The 19,754-nt window shown below is 42.8% G+C and overlaps 1 protein-coding gene across 3 annotated transcripts in view; it reads left to right on the top strand.

Moving 5' to 3' along the window:
* sema5ba (sema domain, seven thrombospondin repeats (type 1 and type 1-like), transmembrane domain (TM) and short cytoplasmic domain, (semaphorin) 5Ba) overlaps positions 1-19,754 on the top strand; it is a 160,066-nt gene that overhangs the window by 14,907 nt on the left and 125,405 nt on the right. For all 3 annotated transcript variants that reach the window (XM_034573719.1, XM_034573718.1, XM_034573720.1), the window contains exon 2: positions 14,155-14,219. The gene's annotated coding sequence lies outside the window, so the exon portion shown is untranslated. The remainder of the gene's footprint in view (positions 1-14,154; positions 14,220-19,754) is intronic.

Here is a 19,754-nt window from a genome sequence, read left to right as displayed (position 1 = left end):
ATTATTCAGAAATGCTCCGAGGAAGATGTCAGGAACACAGACTGTCGGGGTCCTCTTGTCCTCTACTTTGTCCTTACAGTTCTTTAGCCATGTAGGTGTGTGAGTGTACTTTTTAGTGTCTCTTTAGGACCTTGTTCAGCATAAACACTGATCTTGTCAGGACCAGTAAACCTTATGGGGAACAAAACCTGGTTCTAAAGAGGCAAAACTTAATCTCTGAGGTCCTGGTTAAGGTTAGAGGTAAGATGTAAAGTATGTTTAGGCTAAGGTTTGGCATTAATTTGCCATTGTTAAGGTTAGGGAGTAGGTTTTGTAGAGGTTGTCCAAAATGAATTGAAGTCAATGCAGTGTCCTAACAAGGATAGCTGTGCAATCGTGTGTGTGTCTGTGAGTTGGTGTACAGCCATTTTTTCGTCTCCGCTTTAAAGAAATTTGAAGTTTGACGCTTAGATGTTTGTTAAATTGGTTTTAGATGCTCCATTACCACTTCATGTAATACTCAATTTATACTTATTTTTTGAGTGCTCATCAAGACTAGAAAAGCTCTATATAAATACAGACCTTTTATACTTCTTAGAGCCATTCATGTCAACAATAACACATAACTTGGTATCTTGATATAAGGAAAGTGGGAAACGTGCAGGAGGTCCATGTTGTGCTGTGGCATTGTGGTCAAACTGGTACTCATCATTACCACTGATGTACATAGTACATCAGTGGTAATGATGAGTATATATTTCAAAACACATTTTCTGTGGCCACTGTACAGAGACCTCAAGTCCAGTCCTAATATCTAATAGAAGATTTCCTTCAATGCTGGAACATGATACTTGAGCTTTCTGTCTGTAGTTGTATAAATATATGACTAAGGCAGTATATGCAATCCTATATATTAACTATAGCGAACAATAACTTAATTTGCTTTCTATAGCAAGAGTGAACCAGTTCATCAAAGCCTCATGGGGGCCAGTTGTTGACAGAATGACACAGTTTGAATTTTGTTCAAACTGTCGGCGTGGTGGTGAAGTGGTTAGCACTGTCGCCTCAGAGTAACAGGGTTCTGGGTTTGAACCTGGTGACTGGCTGGGGCTTTTCTGTGTGGCCTCGGAGTCTGTTCTCCCTGCGACCCTCAAAGGTAAGATGTACAGTGAATGGAAGTACAGATGAATTCTATTGTCGAGCACAATAGCAGAGAATGAAAAATAAAGCAAATCAAATCGAATGAAAACTATTGGTGCAGATGATACCTTGAAATCGTGATGATGACTTTTTCCTGCGGTGTACTTGTATGCGGTTAAAGCAAGTGACTCATTGAGCAGATGTGCTTCCATAACTTGTAAGCACTGTAGTTTTAGATCAGTGTTGAAAAGCATATTGGCGACTCTGTGATGAGTGGAGCTACTAAGCTCCGCGATGCAGCAGAATGACCTCGCTGCTATGAAATACTCTGAAATAAACGACCTGGCCTTCGTCCAGCTCTGTGGCCCTGCCTCTGCTGACAACAGCCGTTTGATACTGGAGGACAGGACGAGTCCGCTCTCCCACTGTATACGTGTGTGTGTGTGTGTGTGTGTGTGTTTCTGACACTCCCTGTGATCTAATGTGGTAGCTCTGGCCTCCAGGGACACTCACAGACAGCTGGCTGGCACAGGAATCTGATGAAGACTAAAAGACTCGTCCTCCTCCGACGCCACTTCTCTGTTTTGTCTCCTCTCTCTTTCTGTGCCAGAGTCGGATGCAGCACAGGTGGACGGTTTCAAAGCCTGCACCGTAATCCCAAGGCTACGAGGGGAAGGGGAAAAAAAATCTAAGACGTGCAAAACTTACTTGACTGAAAAGGTGAAAGTGTTGGCTCGTGATAAAAGAATGAATTTTCATTACATCAGAGGGATCAGTGAGTGGAGCGACGCAGCAGAGCTCATCTTCTGTGATGGATGCTTTCACTGTCATGCTTTACTGTACCTTGTTTCAATGTTTTATGTTTGTACAGAAAGTTGCTGCTTTTTTTAATGGGCTCTCTTGCTGACTGAGTCAACCTCATCCCGGGCTTACTGTTTTTCCTATAAATGATTCATAACAGTGCATTAATTGTGGTGCAGTTATCGGAGCACATCACCCTGCCTCCGCACTACGTTTGTGGCTTTCCACACCAGCACTCTACTCAATGGCTTCTATTAAAACTCCCTTATCAGCTTCTTACTTATGGCTCGACATCAAGTGAGCGTAAGTCAGTTTTATTGATATTGCCTAAAATCACAGATTTGCTTCAGTGGGCTTTATGACCTGTACAACATGCGGCGCCCTCCCTATCGCAAGACTCCTCAGCTCGGAGGAGGAAATTACTCCTGTTTTGGTTCCGACTGATTGTGTCAGAGTGCCAAGAATGGAAAAGAAAATCTGGTCGGTAATCGTATCTTCTTGCTCACTGAGCAGATATAGATCTTTAATTGAATCCACATTTTTATATCTTACACAATTTATATTTTATAGATAAGAAATATAGATTGTCTTGCCAACAACGGTGAAATGCCCCAAAATAAAATTAAAAACAAAACATTACAACATAATGATCTAACTCTAATTCTGATTAAAGTTGCTTTTGGGTTATTGATTTATTGATTTATCAAAGTTTTCAGAGGCTACAACTTGTTTAGCCGAGTTTACGCCCCTCTGTCCTCAGACCTGTTATTTCAGTGTATTTCTGAGGTGAATCATATTGAATAAAGGTCCTTAAGGTCCTTAAGGAGGACACATTGGGACGCTCTCGTCTCAGCCGGTATAAGCTTTGATCTGCCGCTCTGGGAGCATCTGACAGGGGAGGGACGCTGGAATCACAGCTGTGTCTGGCTCGTGTAGTGTTGTGCAAAGAAAAAGTCTTTCTTCACTCGCCTGATGAAACCTGAATTAATTATGCATCACTTGCAAACTGCCTCCTGTTGACTGGTGCAGGTTCTGCAGAGGGATGCCTTAACTTTATTTAAGGATGTTGTCAGAAGTGAGATAATGATGTTGTGTCGGCGCAAACATTTCTTCTGACTCCTCGATCATGAACGCTCGCTGATACTCGTACACATTCAGACAGTGGAACTCGCCTCCTCTTTATTCCCCCTCATGCCATGCTCTCTTTGGACTTGAATTAATAGCCTCTTTTACTGGGTAACATATCATTTGAACCTGACTCCCTGTTCTGCAATCCAATCTTAATTGCTAAGTACTTCCATTTCAAGAGTTGTTAATAAAAACGGTGCGCGTATGACGGATGAGACTTCAGCTGTAAACACTGAATATCTTAATCGAGTCTTCTCCATCCCCCTGCTGCCTTTCAGAGAGTCAGGAGCTCTTAGCTGGAGAAGAGTTTGATAAAAGTCGGGGGCGCTGGTCACCTGCCACTTTCTCTTCTTTGTCTTGTACCGTCACCGCCGCGGTGATGAATGGGGGGGATTTCAATCTTGCACTTTAAAAGATGGATTGGGGAGCTCGATTCAAATTGTCCAATTCTCGCTGAGTTCTGCCCCTCTTCTTGTCGTGCCTTCAACATTCATCTCTTGTCTTTTATTCTTTTAGTCTCCCAAATTTACTCTTCATCATCCTCATCACCAGAGGCTGCTTTTTAAATCCTGACGTCTCTCATTTTGAGGCTCTCTTGTGGCGCTCGTTTCATTCTTCGCTTGATGTCTCTCTCTCTCGCTCGAATTTTCTGCTTTTCTCTCAGTTATTTTTTGGCTCTTACAGCCTCTGCTCCAGGTGGAATTTCCATTGATTAAAACCAGACGTGTCCTGCACTTCTGTGTCCATCTAATCAAGCCCAGCTCAGGAAGATGAATCACCTGCAGCCCCTCTCTATCAGTCCACTGCCTCTCCACATGAATCCCTCACTCTCCAGGCTCCTGTCGACTCCAGAATGAGCCCCAGGATGATTGTGTTTCGGTTTACTCAACAATAAGGTGGTCAGCTTTCTCCTCTTGTCTGGTTTAGTGGGTTTTTGGTCAGGGTTCATCGAAGTTAACTTGGAGCTGGTGGTTCTTTGAAGGAATTCTGTAGATTAGGATCTTAAAAGTTCATTGTACCTTGGTCCTTTGCAGATATTTGGATATATCAGACAATGATTATTAATAAAAGATTATGCATTAAGATTAGGACTGGGCCTCTATAATTAGATTTGGTCCAATATGGATTGTTGGGGGCAGATGCCGATATTGGGGAGTAAAAGATTTCGGATATTGATATATTTGCAGATAGACATTACACAAAGCTTTAGTAATGATTCCTTATCGTTATCAAAACTGTATGACAAAGAAATGTAATTGAGGCTTGCTCTTTAATAGTCTAACCATAACAATTACAGAACTTGAATCAAGAAATTAGCACAATTTATTGCTCCTCTCGATAGTACTTACTGCTTTAATAGTGAAATGATGTTAAACATGTTGCAGCAGTGGTTGGAGCAGGTTCTACGGACACTACAACGCGTTCTGACAATCTTTTTGCTGGGAGTCTGTGTTGCCCTCGCTCTCTGAGTCACTGTTATTCTAACTGCTGTGAATCCACGGTTGCAATCCTCCGAAAAGAAGCAAGCTACAAATGCGTCAGCTCCACCTTTCAAGCCCACAGGCTGGAAGTGTTTGATGTTCAAAAGGTAAAAAAAAAAAAAAAAGGAGTCACACAGAAATGCACTTTTGTTCTGGGGCTGTTTTTCATGGTTTGGCCGAACCTTTTTCGTTCCTATAAAAGGAAACGATAATACTACAAAATATCACACATAATAGTGTGCTTCCAACTTTGTGGCTGCAGCTTGAGGAGGTTGTTTTCCTGTTTCACCATTTCAAATCTCCGACACACACTCAGGCTGCACAGAACCCAGAACACAAACTGATCCAACACCTTCAGGATGAACATGAGCGAGGCATTATCATCCAACCAATCCGTGCTGGTCCCCGGTCATGCTCTTGTGGCGGAAAAGGAGCAAATCCCTGCAGCCAGGCTCCAAAAGCTGGTGGAAAGTCTCAAACTAGAAATGTGGAGGGAATGACATGTTAACTATCACATACGGGTGTAACGCTCACGTAGACACATGAAGCCGCTTTCTGACATGCACTTGGCAGAGCACCTCCACCTGTACCAGCTCTGAATTCCAAATATTCTCTGGAAATTGTCGCTTTATACAAGAAGGCAAATATCCAAGTAAGTTGCTCTCGACAGCCCACAAAGTTTTTCCTGCCAGCCCCCCCGAGTAAAAAACGCTTTTGGTGAAAAGGACCGACACTGGTGTTGAGTTGCTGTGAACAAAAACGCATGATTTCCCCAGCGTAATTTACACGTTGCTCCCTGCCTCCTGTGTACTGCACTACCCCTCGCCCAGATTTGAACTGTTGTTGTGAATGCATCGGACTTGGACAATCTCCTGTTGCTAAAAGGCAAACTCCAGAGAAAGTTCGGACCCAATAGTTGGGACATTTTCTGGAGTTCATGCTCATGGCTATATATTGTATTTATTTCCACCCCTGTTTGTTGGTTTGATTGTCAGCAGAATTTTCTGGAAAAACTACTCGACGGAAATCTACAAAACTTGGTGGAAGGATGAGACATGGGCAAAGAAAGAATGTGTCAAATTCCTTTATCGCTTTCTTCAACATTGCAAGATAGGGTGCTTTTTTGACATTTTCACAACTTTCACAGGGAATAATTCATGGATCTTTGAGGGGATGAGTGCAATTTGGTGTCTGGAATTTAAGGGGACCGTTGGACCTTGGCGTAGATTTGTGCTCTGCAGAGCGTAATGTAGATTTTTGTAGATTTTGAAACTGCTAAGTCGTCAGCAGTTATAAGGTCAGACCACGTCATGTTCGGTTGTACAGTTTATTCTAATTCTCCTCCCGTTTCCATATGGGCAGTTTGATTCTCACATCATGAGTTGTTTTTGCGCTGGACACTGAAAGCCAGGTTAGCTTAATGCACGTAAAACATTAAGCTGATGGGAACCTTCACTCAATTTTCTACTCCTAATTTACATAGTGGAGGGAAAAAAGCATATTGGCTGTAAAGCTTCTGCAGCCGAACAGGCTCCTGATTGCCTTTATACGGCTGAGTCTCTGTTTGAATTTGCTTTGATGCCACCGCATCCAGTCAAAGAAACAGACTTGAGTTTTAAATCTGTTTTCTGTACTTCTGAAGACTTCTGCAGGCATGTCCTCCCCAAAGATGTGTATTTCTCTGGATTTGCGTGGTGCTGCAATGTGCCCTTCCCCTCTCGTCCCTCTTGTTTCCTCCTCCTCATCGCCCACTCTCTTTCTTTCTTCCTCAGTCTGGGCGATAGTTACTGCGGCTTCTGCTCAGCTCAGCTCACTTCTTCCCTTGATGGCATCTGACCAACAGGGACAAGACGGTGCTTTTTACTTTCTTTTCCTCTGGAAGCCAGTGCTTAATAAATAATTCCTAGCCCCAGTCCTTCCTTTCCTTATCCTCAGGACACCTCCGAGTCCACTGGAGTAAATATGCATTTGAGCGGCAGGTGCCAGCGGTTTTCTCCGCCTTCCCCTGCCACATACGGGCTGCCCTCCTAAGAGAGAAGTCACCACTTCACGACTGCATGAACGAATCATTTCTATCTCTCTGTGTTCCTGAGTGCAGCTGCTCTCCGCCCAACAAAGTCGGGGGATTTCGCTGAATCCGGTCACTGTGCATGTTTTAATGATGCGGCTACTGTCTGTGTTTTTCTTTGCTGAGATGTGAGGTGGATGAAAAGTGAGAGGGAAACTGAGATCAAGTGTTTGTGGATAATGAGGCACGGAGGGTTTGAGTGTGCGCTGTTGGGGATAATCTCACAAAGCTTTGTTCAGGATTAGAAATGTGGAGCTCATGCTGGACATGGTGGCACAAACAGCTCCGACTCTTCAAAGGGTTAGGTTTGGTTACACTCCAAAGATCCATATGTATTGACCTGGTGCACAGATGTGATCTATAGGCTGTGGTTTGATAGTATTTGATCGAATCTGTTATTGAATCCGACTTCTTTCAAACCCCCCCACTGTCATGCATCAAGATTAGCAGTGCGGTTCTATAATTAGAGCCCATCCGGTACCAATTGTTGGGGTCAGATGCCGATATAAGGGAACGAAAATGTCTGATTTCGATATATTATTATTATATTTTGATCAATACATATCAAAAAACGTTGAATTTGTCCCACCACACTTTCATAATAAACCCCAAAACACTTGACACTTCTCATAATAACATAAGAGATCTGTAACTTGATGTTTTTCTCCGGTGCATTGTATAGCTGTGTACAGCACTGCGCTCGCCCACGCCACCGTGCACAAAGTTTAAAGCATCCACGCAGACAGTCACAACTCAAAGTTTCAGCTGCAGTTGAGCGATGCAGTTCCCAAGAAATTCTTTCACTCATTACTCTGTTTACCTGTCACTCGGTCTTGGTTGGCAGGAGAATGTCACGGAAATCAGTTCCGTAGTGAAATCCTTCTCACAAACAAATCCAGTTGAAAACTTAACCTCGTTGGCAGGAATAATAGGCAATAAAAAGAAAATGTAAATTCAAATAATTATATAGAACTTGAATTAACAGAAGAAACCTTTTTATGTAAAATCTAAACATAGTTACGCATCTTAATTGTTTATTCTGTTAAAAGTTTTTGGCAAAACAAACGCAGATTTTCTGTAAGAGGCTTGTAGCGGCCCCTTTCTATCGGACAAACTGTTTCTATTCTAACATTGAATCAAATTAGATTTTCCTTTGAAGTATAGAGCTAAATAGTAACTTAAACTCATAGATCCAGCTGAGATCACTAGTCACATTACGTGAAAGTGAGAGAAACATCAGGGCACATAAAAAGTTGATAAAATAAATAACGGACACATTAAAATAACAGATGTTTACAACATAGTATACTGTGCATCTGTTTTCAGACATTACTTCATCCAAATACCTCAGATGCTGATTCAGAACTTCTCACTAGTGAGAGTGACAGTGCCAAGATGAAAAAAATAAGAGTTTTGAGGAGAGATTTCACAGTTTTGGGTATTTTGCCAGCAAGGAACTGGATCCAGAATGAAAGTGGATGTTGCAACACAAACCTACTTTTAGCTTTTAACTATTTAAACTTAGAAATAATTTCTTATTTTACTGTAAAACTCAAACATTTATTCTCACAGAACTTGCATATTTAATGTCGTGAAGTGACATTTTGCCACTAAAAAGAGAGCGAAGATAAAAAGATTTAATAAGAGATTGGCTCAGACTCAGAACTTTGAAATTAATCCAAAATGGAAGTGGCTATCTGTTCCAACTCCAGTGATCCGGTGTGTCTGTTGTGGTGTCGCCATTGTTCATGTTTGAAAAAGAAGAGAAAAGAAAAGGAAGGATTAATTTTCCAGCAGCGACTGTGAGGATTAGACTCTTTTCAAACATTATGGAGGCTCCTGTCTCACTGATGTTCACTTCTAGTTGGTTATTCACTCTCCTATAGTTCACGACCGAGCCTGACAGCCCCATTATGTAAATGTGCGTTAAAGGATATGTGGCTTGAATTTAAAGCACATTGTGGATGTAAATGCAATCTCTCATTTAAAGCCCCCTCAAGAGTTGCATCATGCCGGCTCTTTTAGCCAATTGGGGCTAAAGCATAAAGAGGCAGAATAAGTTCAAACAGTTATTGCAACAGACTCAAAAAAGGGATAAATGATTTTAGTGTTTGAAAAAAATGTGCATCACATGCTTAAAAAAGGAGTCATGTCCCATTCTGCCGGCTTGGCGAGACCGGCACGGCCATTTGTCTGCTGCACTGTTCGGATGTGTTGATCAATATTCGGCTTCGAGAGCGTAATGCCGGTCTGAAGCGGAGGTTGTTGCCGGTGGCCGCCTGCAGACAGCTCGATCACCCGGCTGTGCACTTCACTCTGTGCACCAGCACAGCAAACTGTAATTGGAACGACCAAATTCACTGACATGAATGTGAGCAGCCTTTCCACAGGCGACCACTCAAGGACGCAGAAAACACACCTCAGGTAGGTACGCGGCTAAATCGCTCGATAATGTAAAATGTTCCCACGGCACAAAACACCTGGTTGTGTAACCCTCTTCACTCCTGTAGCAAACTAATCCACAACAAAAGGGCTACTGTGGAGCAGGGACCAGTGATGGAGGGCCTGAGCAGCCACGCTAAAATAGATGTCAATTACAACAATACATACGATACCTGAGTGGGAGAAATGTCTCTCCTTACACCTCAGAGCAGAGCTCTTCCATAGAAAAGGTTGTCTAAGAAAGACCCGTTTACCTGTTTGCATTCATAATCCACTGCCTCATTAAAGGAGACATATTCTGCTCATATACTGGTTCATCATTTTAAATAGTGTTAGGCTTTGTAAAGGTTTAAATGCTCTAAAAAAAAAAAAAAAAAAAAAAAAAACATAATTTCCCTCATCATTGCTGCAGATCCTCTTTTCAGCCTCTGTCTTAAACTCTTGGTTTTAGCTCCTGTCTGGAGCCCACCCACCCAGTCTGCTCTGTTTGGCAAACTGGAACCACTCTGTTGTGATTGGGCAACCATCTCCAGCGTGTGTAGGAAATGTCTGCCTCCACTCTCAGTTTAACTGGGCTCCGGATAAAATGTACCAACCGTTTATTTAAATGTAAATGGATGTAGATGACATTGGTTTAAAACCCGTTTAATACTTCAAGATACTGTTTGTTACAGTCTTTGCCCAGAGAGTCCATGAAGTAAATTAAGATTAGCTTATCATTTTAAATAACAAACCGAAATGTCTTCAACTGTCGACACCAAGCTGCAGCTGCAACTTATAGAGTGCACTTTAGAATTCATTGTGCGCTCTGGCTTTTTAATTCCGCTGTGTTTATGCACATGTCACTGGTGATTGGTCGACCCCTCCCTTTACTACAAACTTCTCCAACGTTTCAGAACTTTTACATACACACAAAAAAACATATGAAACTGAAAAAGCATCACACGTCTTCTTTAAGCAACCATTTTACATCTATCATTTCTGATACAGGTGCTGCTCAGACTGTCCCTGACTAAACTTCCTCAGTTCTGAGATCAATTAAGTCGCTTATATCAACAAAATTCAGAAAATAGCAATGGCCACAATGTTGCCTTCATTTGCACCTATACAGAAATATAATTCATATTTAGTATTTCACCGTATTTCACGGAGAGCGGTCTGCACGAGGTGATGCTTCATTCCTGTAAATCGATGCATTTAAATAGCGTTGTTAGCTCCCCACCATTTCTCTAAGCCACTTGGTCAGCTGTGCAGTTTGTCGCGTTAAAGCGAATGCTCGCCGCAGGCTTCTTTAATGGAGGTGCCATTTAATTACCACAGAGACCCACTTGAGCTTAGTGAGCTCAAGTGTATAGAAACGCATACGCACAAGCACTTTTCATGAAGCTGAGTACGGGAAGTAGCTTTATGTAACACTTACAGTATATACATGGAGGTGTGGACACAAACAGCCGTCCTGCCCACATTTACATTAGCGACTCTCTGCTGTTGAATCTCGGTCCTTGTTTACATCTCCGCTGTGACCTTTTCGTCATTTGTCACCACTCTCGTAATAACAAAATGTGACCTCTCCACTAACCCGGAGAGATTGTCTCTGAGAAGGGGGAGTGTGGGGTCAGAGTTCACGCCGTATATAAACAGGTGTCAAGAGCTATGATGGAAAGCCAAGGACACATGAGCCCGGGCTGGAAACCGGGCCACTATCACCACCGTAGAGACGCAGCGGCACGGAGCAGCGTAACAAGGGTAATGGATGACTTTGCCCGTCAATGTGATACCATGGTTTCACGTTGTGCAAGTTAAACCGCCTCGTCTGTACGACTCGACCTTTTGGGAAGGTGTGTGTGTGTGTGTGTGTGTGTGTGTGTGTGTGTGTGTGTGTGTGTGTGTGTGTGTGTGTGTGTGTGTGTGTGTGTGTGTGTGTGTGTGTGTGTGTGTGTGTGTGTGTGTGTGTGTGTGTGTGTGTGTGTGTGTTCTCTCTCTTGTGGGCGCTCCGCCGTGACCACACTAAAACAGCCATCGGCCTCTTGAATGCATTCGATTATTTACCCAGGGTAACGGCCACTGTTTTCGACCTCCGTCTCCCGCTCTCTCTCTTTCCCTTCCCAGTTCATCAGTAGCATCCCGTCACAGAACTAAAAACAATGTTCTTTACAAGTTTGCCGTGTGCTTGGCCTCAGGTTTTGCTGGTTTTGACCTGCAGTAATTGAGCTGCGGCGAGTAAAAACCAAATTGGCCATATCTCCTCGATCTCTGAATGTGAGGGGTCAGGGAGGCTGAGCAGTTGGGGTCATAGATTGGCATCAGCATCGTGAACCTCAGGGTCCAAACTGCCCTGTGTCATAAGTCCAGGCTACTGGTTGTGTAACATTCTCACAGTGGCACAAAGCAAAAGTCGGCTCAAGTGGTTTCCCGAAACACACACTAATTTAGTTTTTATTGTCAAAAAACATTTCGGAAAATTTGGTTAAAAATAATGTGGACGATAACGTAGATAATGTGACAGACACGCCTACTGAATTAAACTAAGATTTATAATAAAACAAAAATGTACTTTTTCTTTAACTGGTAAACAGACTGTTTTGAGAGATTTTCTGGAGTGCCACTGTCTTGTGCCATTGTTTACATCATGTAGTGCGTCTTGCCCTCGCACAAAAAGTTTGTGAAGCACCATCATGCCGCTACTGTCTGTTAACAGGAAAGCTGCGGGCAATAATTTGCTTGTAATTGGCTTATTTGCTTCACTGCCCTGACGAAGAAACTGCCGTTTGAACGTGTGGCCCTTTGTGTGTTTGTGAGAGAGATAAACTCCACGAGTTGTCGATTGTTAGAAGCTCCTGCTGTTTTCTAACTCGCCTCTTCACCTGCTTCCCGCTACGTCTGCATTAAACTGTCTGATTCAGTTACCAGTAGCTGCAGCTTAATTAGGTGAATTTGATTCCACTGCTGGATCCGATGGCGACCGTTGATTACGACCTCTTGCGGACAGAAGTCTGGAAAATGCGCCGCATGTGGCGAGCTGCAAAAGTTTTTGACGGAGCGATAGAAAGTTTCACATCAGAGCACAAAGACCTTTTGAGAACTTAGTCTGCCTCATACTGATATCAGGACTGCTGCTGGTTATAGAGCATCTCAGGTTCAACACACACCATGAACACACTTTGTATGAAAGTGCATTTGCCATTTAAACGACGTGGGCGCTGGAGGCACTTGAGTTTCGCTTTCGATCCTTCCTCTTGTTGCTTTGAGAATCGTTGTGACGATTGTGTTGATGTTAATAATTTGGCTGAATGGCTATTTTGTTTTCACTTTATTATTCAGTTTGACATCATGTTGTCGTTGTTTTTCCATTTTCTTGGAGTGGGTGTTATTTTGCAGTATGTTTGCAGAAGAAGAAATATAGTGACAGTTTAGTCAATCTCCTCCACACTTGTCGCTATTTTTCTGGTCCTGACGCAGCTCGGACTGACTGGATCTGTGTTTTCATAGTGGAAAACAGCCATCAGTGAGCACAACATTAGATTTATTTCATTTGAGCAGAAACAATCTTTTTTGTGTGCTGCAATTACGAATTCTGGAACCCGACATTGGTTCTAATGTTATCTAACACTGCCGTGTTTTTTTTTTTTTTATCAAACCTCAACTCTGCAGAATGTTTTGCATCAGGATGAAGGTCACTTTCCTGTCAGTCGTCTCAACAAAGTTTTACTGAGCAGATTTAACTTGTCCCAGCTTTCTTTGGCTGACAGTGTCTGGTGCAGAGGCATCGCTGCAGGAGGCTGAGGTGTGTGTGTGTGTGTGTGTGTGTGTGTGTGTGTGTGTGTGTGTGTGTGTGTGTGTGTGTGTGTGTGTGTGTGTGTGTGTGTGTGTGTGTGTGTGTGTGTGTGTGTGTGTGTGTGTGTGTGTGAAGACTAAAGGTTCCACACTAGGTAGTTTATGAGAATTCTTCCCCCTCACTTGTTGCAGTGAACAAAGCCTGATCCTGCAATGACATTGGAGATTATGGGAAGGTTTTCTTTTTGTTTGAGTGGACACTTCCCGCTGCTCGGCCCTAAATTCTCAGCTTAGCTCCATAGAAAATCCCCTTAAGTGCATTTACCTACCTGCCTTCGTGTCTGGAGAATCTGCTCGGAGGAATTCTAAGTAGATGTTTAAATAGTTGTAAATCACCTTGATAAGCGATTAATTGACATTTATGAAACAAACATGCCCAAAATCATCTGGTTCCAGCTTCTCAAGTGAGAGAATTGGCCCCATTTCCTTGTTTTCTGTTGTTATAAATTGATTTCAAATACGTTTTGGACTCTTGACATTGTGGGAAATAAGTTTGTTGTAAAACTAATCAGCATGAATCGATAATGAAATGAATTGCAGCCATCAGAAGCTTCAGCTGAGTGTATTTTTGTTAAGATCTGCATTCATGCTAATGAGCAGCAGCGATTTAAATACACGATTGATTATCCTGCTCATCACAGAGGAAGTCATCAGTCTCACCGGAGCGATCGGGCGACAATAATCAATCCCTCTTTGATCTGTCATTGCCGTTCTGTGTGAAAGTGAAGGAAACGGCGGCCACATCACGGCAGTTGACGCCGCATGAGGGATATGGCGAGTCTGAGGAGCTCTTGCTGGTTACCGTAGAAACCGGCTGGGGCCATTTGTACCAATTTGCTCTGTGGCGTCAAGATCAAAAAGCTTGGAACCCAAAGTGGTCTCTGCATATTAGCATCTGTGTTTGATTCAAAGCAATTAATTAGGCGTCGGCTCACCTCATTACATCTGTACTGGTAATTTACAGTGGAGTGTGGTGGGCCTCTGTTTTCTGTGCAGCACCAGTCCGCTAGTGTTCAACGACGTTTGGAGGTTATTGTGTTTTGAACTGTGCAGAACTTCGTGGTTTTGTTATCGTCCACTTACTACATCTCGTAGGCCCCTCTGTTCCTGCATTCCCCCCCCCCCACAATCCCCATGAAGTCTCGGATTAAATGCCATTCCTGCTCCGCCCTCTCCACCCCATTGAAAAAGTTGGCGGTTTGTTTATGAGAGCTCCGGCAGAAGGCGGCGGGCAGCTACCGAAACACTCACCCATCCCCCTTCCTCTTTCTCTTCCTCCAGAATCAGTTTGAAAAGGACAGACGGCCCGTTCCGCCCCGTCCCCACACCCCAGTGATGCTTAGCTGGTGAGTACTTTCACTTTCTTTCGCTTCCTTGTCACCTTCAGACATTTCTTCTATGACTTTCTGCATCTTTTACCTGAATTTCAGCTTTTTTCTACAATTCGATGTTATTTTTATTTTCTTTCCGTATCTGCTCAATTTTGTCGGCAAATGCAAAACTCCTCTCCACTCCTGTGGATATCTCTATGATGAAGTATTGGCTGTTATTCTTTATCTCTCTTTATTCAGTTCTATAAGTGTCCGTACCCCACCCACCCAGTCCCCCCACGTCTCTGCAGCCTCAGTAGTAAAAAGAAAGGCAGCCTTTTAATTTTTTTTTTGGGTGAAAGCCCTTTATTCTGAGTGAAGTGATTTGAAAAGCAGCAGTTAGAGGACGGCAATGGAGGCGGAGGAGAGGAGGATAAGCAGGGAGAGAGGTAGGGGTGACGGGTGGAGGGACGGGCTGTTAATGGATGAGTTTTACCTTTACAACCCCCCCGTCTCTCTCTCTCTCTCTCTCTCTCTCTCTCTCTCTCTCTCTCTCTCTCTCTCTCTATGTGTATCTAAATCAGTGATTCACTCCAGTGCAGACAGCCTTGAACCTAAAAGCTCATTTTTAAATCTGCATTGAATCATCACAGTAGCTACAGCACAGCCTCACGCCATACTCTACATCGTACCTTATAGTTAATTTCAGTAACATCCCTGCTATACGCGGGTTCAATCAAGTGCAACGTGTGTCTTCAAAGAGGGGGGATGCGACATGAAATTATGTAAAAATACGGGAATTGTATGCAAAAAAAAAAGTTAATCATTATTGTAATTTTTAATGGAGAAAATACTACATTTGTGGGTCTCTCTCCCAGCTTGCTGGTGATTCGCAAGGCATTCTGCGTAGGTTTGAAGTGAGGCTGTGAAAAATCTCTGTTTCGAGGGCTATGAAACCCTACCCCTCCGTCCCAACAGGTATCCTATCCCTACATGTGAACGCGCAATGCGAAGGGGAAGGGCTAAGGGGTGAAATGGTAGTGGACCTTAGCGTTATCAAGTGTTTTGGCCTTGTAATCAACAATACAGGCTGAACTTCAGGGTAGGCTGAGGCTAAAGGTAAATCGGACTGGCTGCTGGCTTTTATTGCAGTACTAGGAAAACCATGTAGAACTCAGTAGATCAGACATCATCACCTCTATGTATTATTCTTTTCAACTAAACACTGTCCCATTTTAGAACATTTCAAATGGAGAATATCCCTTGTACGTTCTACTGCACTAATTGTGACACAGAAACACCAGCGCACAAGTAGAAATGCTCACAGTGACGTGGACCTTTTTTGTGGTAGTTTTTGAGGCACTTTATTTGAGAGTTCACTGTGGAGATCTGACAGGGAGCACTGGGAGAGAGTGAGGGTGACGACACGTGGGACAGAGGTTGCAGTCTAGAATCGAACCGTGATGTTGTAATCATACAACATCTGTTTTGATCCTTTTAATCAGTGATTTATTTTAAATTCTCACATCTGGATTAAAAGAGTTGGATTAATCACAAATCTTTAGAATTTATTCTTTTTGGACATTTTGTAACTTACACATGCTGCACAACATTTTGTGTTGGTGTCAAAAGCTTTAGGAAGAACAATCCATTATTCTAGTTTCCCCTCTTGCTGATGACAAGGGCAGAGAATGTCACACCTTGTTAAGATCTATCGACAAACTGGGATTTGTGAATATGGGCTAGACAAATAAAATTTGATTGATTGTTTTTGGTTAAACTAAAATAATGGAATGGATTGAATTTTATTAGTTAGAGGACCTTGAGGTTACTGGTAATAGTTTTTTGAAGTTGGTTTCCTTTTGATGACATCACAAGCCCAAGTCACGACACGATAACAATGCAAGATGGTTTATAAAGTCAACAAAAGAATAATTGAATATGAACCCAACGTCCTCGAGGACTAACTCGACTATCAAACATGAAAGTTTCAATTATGAAAAATATGGTTCTTGGGTATAATTGTTTAATGAAACATCTTAATTCTGTATCTTCCTTCAGGCATAAGTAGAGATTATGTGAATAAACATAGATGTGAGGATACGGAGTGAACATATTACCCAAAGCCGTTAAGAAAACACACAAATCCCCCAAACTCCAGCAACAAGATCATTAAATGTTATAATCCCTCATTAATCTGCTGCAGAGCACCAGGTACAATCTGTCGAAAGAGCACGAAGATCAACTTTATCGCAGGTATAAAAGAAATCTGTTCAGGATTTATCACCTGATTATGGCTCTGAATAAACCTGCATCTTGTACGTTGTGGGTTTGAAACAATGCTCAAACGGAGACTGAACATTTAACTCATCACATAAACCTTCGCTCTCGAAAAACCAAACACCTTGTGGAAGAGAGAGACCAATTTATCATGAATGGCATAAACCACTTTTCTCCAATCTCACCTACTTCTCACCCTCTGTATTAAATATCCCTGAAGGCCGGCCCTGGCATTTGCTCATGTTCTGTTGTTGCTCAGCAGTTGTCTGCTTCCACTTACTCTGCTCGATTCAATTTGTGAATCCTAAATGTCTTTCCCTAATATGTGTCATTGGAGCAGAGAGCGGCGGCGGTGGCGCTCCGTCTCCGGCTGCTTTGAGGAAGCACCCCTGTGTTTGTCTTGGTTCTCTGCTCTGGGACGAGATCGGGCGCTCCAGTCGTGGTTGGCATGTTGTCACCTCCAGCCCTGCTGCTGTTTGCTGATGTTTAGTTTGGGATGACAATAAGCCGGAAGAAAACAAGTTCCTTTCAGGTCAGAAAGAGAGAAGGGGTGGACTGAGAGGGAGAAAGAGACCTAGAAAAGAAGAGAGGGGGGACAGGGGACTCATCCCTGGATGGGGATTCTCTTTAAAGGTTTCTGTTTGTGGCCCCGAGGGCCGAATTAAGGGAGCGTCATTATCCTTGGCAAATTACCACGCTGCCTTTGTGGTCCAGCCATGGTACATTAGGGTGCTTTAAAACGTGGCAGAGCCGTTGCCCATTCAGCTCACAAAGAGAGGGGCTGCTGGCAGATCCTTGGCCTGTTTCACAGAGGAGTCATTCACACCACATCGGGGGATGGTGACGGTGATGGAGAGGGTCCCCTGAGATGAGTAAAAATCACGCCGGCCGAGGCTGATGTGACATAACCTTAAAACACACGCCAGATGATGATCTCATCGCTTGGCTTTGATCAGAGCGGGAAATCCTGGATCTGATGAGGAGCTCTGTCAGACGTCTTCACATTGATCCATAAACCCACACCAGGATTTGAATGTTCTCTGTATTTGCAAATAAGCTCAAAAGGAACAAATAATCAGCAATCAACATTTTTCACTTCAAATTCGGAAATTTCCAGTTTCACCATCAGGGAAACGTTAGCAGGTGTCAGGTCTCGGTGGATGTGAGAAGGTGGTAGATGAAGAATCGTGACATGTCAGGTGATTTGCAATCAGGGAGCTTGTTACACCCCATTGCTGATTTTCATTGTTTTCACGGAAAGGCTAAATGCTGGAGCTAAATGAGGAAGCAAATCAAACAGCTAATAGTAAAAAGGAAAAGCAGCAGGGAAGAGGAAGTGAAAATGCAAACGTGAAAGGAAATTGCTCTTTTTAATACCTGATTGAAATCGTTAAATTTGTGAATCCAATAATTATTTCTCTTTTTAAACAGGATCTTCAAATAGATCTTTTTAATGCTATTTTCTTAATGGAATCTTTAAAGTATTTTTTAACAAAGTACTGTTTTATATAATATTTAATGGAAATGATTTACTAATTGAATCATATTTTACGCATACATTTCCTCTTCCATTGAAGGAGAAGGATACCCTTAAAGGATGGTGGATGGATGGATTGGATGAATTACTTTATAATTTAGTCTACTAATAGATTAATTAACATATTCATTAATACACGTGTTTATTGTATTATTAATGACTTAAATGCTATTTTGTGTCACTTGTTGTCCTCGATACTTAAAGACAAAACAAATAGCAGCTAATACTTTCCCACTAACTAAACTATGAGTTTTTGATGTCAGGCAATGCTGTTAAACAGACAAGTTGGCCTCTGGGGTCAACGGCCAATATTTTGAGGCTCCCAGGGTTTCTCCACACAAAGTGATACTTTTTGTAGGTGTTTTATGTCTAAATCTCTATTAACATATATCTACATATAAATTCAGATAAATTAAAAAGCTGATAGCCGAAACATTTCGATCAGTGTGTTCGTCCTCTATTGCTCTCCACATGGACTGTTTACCTTCGGGCAACCAAAGCCAAACTAGAAACGGAAACCAGAAAGCCTCCAACCCCCAAATCTTCTCCCTTGCCTACAGATTTAGAGTATTCTGAATCTGTTTATCGAGATTAGAAGACGCCAGTCCCAAAATTATCTGGTTGTTCTGAGCCACTTCAAGAACAATGTTTTTATGTTAAGTATATGAGCAGGTGCACAGTCCAAGGTCAAAAAGATCGGGAGACACGGTTTGACCTGGTCGGTGCTTCGATGTTTCTGGGGTTATTTGAGGCGACCTGATGAACCCTGCTCTGATCTGAGAGGGAAACACTCGCAACTGTCTAACAGCATATAAACGTCCTCCTGTTGTAAACGGTGTCCGCTGCAGGCTTTGATGGGAGTTTGTTCTTCTGTTTCAAACACCAGCAGGTAGCTTAGACTCAATATCGAGAGACCAGACCGGATCCTCCGGGCCTGAAATGGTTGAATCAAGTTTTCACCAAACGCACATAAATTCCAGAGTGTACCACCAAACTCTTCAAAGAAAACCTAATAAGGAGGCTGCTGTGAAATGTTCTGTTCGTGGCTTTTATTTATCATCTAATCAAATGGAGGCTTTACATCGGTGATTGATGTCTCCATTTTATTTTCTCTCCACGATAGGTGGGAGATTTCATTACGTTCCAACATTGTTTCCTGGTTTTATGAACTCAATCCCTCCGCTCGAGTAGACGAAGGAAGGGAGACGGCTTTTGTCCAGGGGCTGTGGTGGAAACCCTGAGCCCGTAAATCCTGCGCTGATCTTCGGATCATTAAGCCGTGAGCCCTGAGTCCTTGGTTCTTTATCGCCAGGCCTGGATCCCAGGCCGTAATGGAGGCTAACTGGCTAATGATTAGCTGTCTTCTCCAGCTACTCCAGAGCTGACTGCTGCTGCTTGTCTGAATGGAGGAGGCAATGAAAACATATCAATCTGGCCTAAAATGTTTTCCCTTTATCTCTCTGACGTACTGTCTTCTAAAAGAGCTTTCACCAAGCTTAGTGTGGAATATAAACGGTTTATGAGTGTTTAAAGTGATTTTAACTATTCCAAGCACTTTATTGAGAACGCAGCACTAAAGCTGCTTTTCGACGTGCACTGATGTCTGAGTATTTACCTGAAATTACCCGAAGAGGCCGTTTGTGAGAACGCAATCGTCTGAGTCAGTTCCTCTGGACACCCCCTGCTAGTAAAGCCCATATGGGAAAATTTGCAGCGAGCGAGTGGGTGTGTGACATCTCTACCATGCGACATAT

The sequence above is a fragment of the Hippoglossus hippoglossus genome, chromosome 21 (genome assembly GCF_009819705.1).
Source record: "Hippoglossus hippoglossus isolate fHipHip1 chromosome 21, fHipHip1.pri, whole genome shotgun sequence".
In the NCBI taxonomy this organism is placed as follows: Eukaryota; Metazoa; Chordata; class Actinopteri; order Pleuronectiformes; family Pleuronectidae; genus Hippoglossus; species Hippoglossus hippoglossus.
The sequence above is the reverse complement of the archived record's forward strand: the minus strand, read 5'-3'. Positions and strand labels throughout refer to the sequence as shown.